Genomic DNA, 4,264 nt, shown 5'->3' on the forward strand with positions numbered 1-4,264 from the left:
GATGTTGTGGGGAGGGAGGTGGGAGGGGGGTTCATGTTTGGGAATGCATGTAAGAATTAAAGATTTTAAAATTTAAAAAATAAAAAACTAAAAATAAGTAAAAAATAAAATAAAAAAAAATAAATAAAACAGTGATATAATACTTAATTTAAAACAATGAAATGAAGTGAAATTCTAAATGAAATCATTGTAAACATTTGAAACCTTGAATGAGAAAGAAACAATAAATTGCTTTCTATATAATCTTATGAAAGCAAAGCACTCCATGTTTGAATTTAAAATTGTATTTGGATCTTTGGATACACATCCATATTTAAATACCTATTTTTAAAGAATAATTATTTTGAAAAATGCTTTAACATTCTATTTTGAGCAAAAATATGCAGCCTGCAACCTATAATGCTTACCCTCTTGTTTGTCACAAATCAAAATTTGTCCTGTTCTAACATGTTGGTTTTACTTAGAACAGCATACAGAGTTGGCACATAAATTTAAAATCAGATATTTTGGAAGGTGCACCACCTTTTATAGCCTTTGTTATCAAGAGATGTGTATGAAGCATCGTATGATAGCTTTCAATTTTTAGTAGTGTATAGACATCAATTTGGGATTCCCAGGTTACTTAGTGGTAAAGATTTTCCCTGCCAGTGCAGGAGCCACAGGAGCCATGGTTCTATCCCTTGGCTGGGAAGATCCCCTGGAATAGGAAATGGCAACCCCCTCCCATATTCTTGCCTGGAAAATTACATGAACAGAGAAGCCTGATGGGCTACAGTTCATAGGGTCATAAAGAGACTGACCTGACTGATCGATTGAGCATGCAGGCAGTCATCAATTTAACTTGCACAAGGATTATTTGCAATGCTTTAATGTTTATGACTGTTAAATATTCAAGTCATCCAAAGTTTAATTTAAGCCAAGGAAAGTTACTAAAACCTTCAAACTCACAAGGGAAAATCCGGGATGTACAAAGAAATTTTTGTTGTTTTATTAAATATTCATACTTACACGATGGAAGCCAAATAAGAAAATTTATGATTGTGCAAAATTTTCTTTTGAGTACCTTCTTCAGAAATCAAACTTTACTGACATCTTTTAGGCTTTCTGAGTATTTTGTGGTAGCTATTGTGTCTACTTAGCCATCATCTTCCCCTATAGATTAGGAATTTTAAAAATTTACAAAAATTGTACCATATCGCTATATCTCCTGAAAAAACTATCAGAAACGTTTTTACATAAAAGTAATTCAGTTCAATTAAGTTCAGCTGTTCAGTCGTGTCCAACTGTTTGTGACCCCATGGAACTGCAGCATACCAGGCCTCCCTATCCATCACCAAGTCCTGGAGTCCACCTAAACCCATGTCCATGGAGTTGGTGATACCATCCAGCCATCTCATTCTCTGTCATCCCCTTCTTCTCCTGCCCTCAGTCTTTCCCAGCATCAGGGTATTTTCAAATAAGTCAGGTCTTTGCATAAGGCGGCCAAAGTATCGGACTTTCAGCTTCAGCATCAGTCCTTTCAATGAATATTCAGGACTGATTTCCTTTAGGATGGACTTGTTGGATCTTTTTGCAGTCCACGGGACTCTCAAGAGTCTTCTCCAACACCACAGTTCAAAAGCATCAATTCTTCGGCACCCAGCTTTCTTTATAGTCCAACTCTCACATCCATACACAACCACAGGAAAAACCATAGCTTTGACTAGATGGACTTTTGTTGGCAAAGTAATGTCTCTGCTTTTCAACATGCTATCTAGGTTGGTCATAACTTTCCTTCCAAGGAGTAAGCGTCTTTTAATTTCATGGCTGCAGTCACCATCTGCAGTGATTTTGGAGCCCAGAAAAGTAGCCAGCCACTGTTTCCACTGTTTACCCATCTATTTGCCATGAAGTGATGGGACCAGAAGCCATGATCTTCGTTTTCTGAATGTTGAGCTTTAAGCCAACTTTTTCACTCTCCTCTTTCACTTTCATCAAGAGGTTCTTTAGTTCTTCTTCACATTCTGCCATAAGGGTGGTGTCATCTGCATATCTGATGTTATTGATATTTCTCCCAGCAATCTGGATTTCAGCTTGTGCTTCGTCCAGCCCAGCGTTTCTCATGATGTGCTCTGCACAGAAGTTAAATAAGCATGGTGACAATATACAGCCTTGATATACTTCTTTCCTTTTGGAACCTGTCTGTTGTTCCATGTCCAGTTCTAACTGTTGCTTCCTGACCTGCATATAGGTTTCTCAAGAGGCAGGTCAGGTGGTCTTGTATTCCCATCTCTTTCAGAATTTTCCACAGTTTATTGTGATCCACACAGTTAAAGGCTTTGCCATAGTCCACAAAGCAGAAATAGATGTTTTTCTGGAACTCTCTCGCTTTTTTGATGATCCAGCAAATGTTGGCAATTTGATCTCTGGTTCTTCATATCCTTCAATAAAAAATAAATTAATTTTAAAAAGTCAAAACTTCAAATGATCAAATTCTTTGTTATGTACTGCTTATACTATGAGCTATAACTAAATTGAGTAACATTTGGCATTTGCTTTAAAATGAATAATTCATTACTTTTGCAATAAATATATTTATTCTTTTTTATATATCATTCCTTAAACAATGTGTCATAATACTTGTTAACAGTGTTTGGAGTCTACATAAACATTCTTTCATAATATCAAGTTTTACTATGATCTTTACCAAATGGAGAAAATTTCCATTATAACTCATAAAAATTTTTGGATGATCTTCTGTACAGATTTGCTTTGTCAGGAACCAAATTATTGATATTATATGTTCAAGGACTTATCATCTGTTAGTTTCATTTTATATCTGTTCTTCAACAAAGATAGTTATTGATCTTTTCAAATTAGATTTTAAAGTATACTATAACTGTCTAGTTCACTTTATTCATGTTTACCCACTGACCATAATTGATTTTGTTCATTCTCAATTGCTGAAGAAATTCGAACTACAAGGTTCTTTGCATAAAGGAACTGGAATGTTCCTTTTTCTATCTATTTGAGTAGAAAATGTTCCAAATTGTATTCATTTGAAAAAGTAAAATATAATAAATACCCAAAACCTGAGCTATCTTTTGTAGAGTCAAATGAAATGGATAATTGTTCTGTAAGAGTAGCTCTTTGATGAATATTTAAAAATATGTCTGCATTTTGAGATTTTAAGGGAACCCATTTGACTTGAATGGTTTTTGACTGAGTCAACCCATTTGACTTCAATTGACTTTTTCAGGATTTTTCCCCATGATATTAATAATTTTCCTTGAAAGTCACTAATCATTGTAGACATGGAGGTGGGGGATAATGTAGTGTCTTCTTCCATCCATCGGTTATGATTCATATTACATTCTGCTAAAATGAATAGCTATGAGGTTCTCCCACTTTTTTCCTATTTGGTCATTTAATTCTTGTCATTTAAAAGTATTTTTTATGTTTTAAATAATTTTCTCTTCATTTTTGTGTAAAGTTTTCCATATTTTTATTATAATAAAATATACTTATTACAAATGCTGCGTTCTAATAAACTTATCATAAATTTTATTGCATTTCTAATATCTAGGGAAAACAATTAAATAATTTGATATGTTATAATATATAACCTGTATTGGAAAGAAGCAGAAACTTTAACACGGCATGTAATTTTGGTACTGACCAAATTTTCACACTAAAAATGAGCAATTCTTGTGATAAGACGAGTGGATCATTAAGCAGTAATTTCTGATTTAAGCTTATGTTAATATTTACCTTTGGATTATTCATTACTCGTTCAGATCAGTTCAGTACAGTAACTCAGTCGTGTCCAACTTTTTGTTACCGCATGAACTGCAGAAAGCCAGGCCTCCCTGTCTATCACCAACTCCTGCAGTCCACCCAAACCCATGTCCATTGAGTTGGTGATGTCATCCAACCATCTCATCCTCTGTTGTCCCCTTCTCCTCCTGCCCTCAATATTTCCTAGCATCAGGGTCTTTTCAAATGAGTCAGCTCTTTGCATTAGGTGGCCAAAGTATTGGAGTCTCAGCTTCCACATCAGTCCTTCTAATGAACACCCAGGACTGATCTCTTTTAGAATGGACTAGTTGGATCTCCTTGCAGTTCAAGTTACTCTCAAGAGTCTTCTCCAGCACCATAGTTCAAAACCATCAATTCTTTGGCAATCAGCTTTCTTCACAGTCCAATTCTCACATCCGTACATGACCACTGGAAAAAACAGAGCCTTGACTAGATGGACCTTTGTTCAAAAAATAATGTGTCTGCT

The sequence above is a fragment of the Ovis aries genome, chromosome 6 (assembly GCF_016772045.2).
Source record: "Ovis aries strain OAR_USU_Benz2616 breed Rambouillet chromosome 6, ARS-UI_Ramb_v3.0, whole genome shotgun sequence".
Taxonomy (NCBI): domain Eukaryota; kingdom Metazoa; phylum Chordata; class Mammalia; order Artiodactyla; family Bovidae; genus Ovis; species Ovis aries.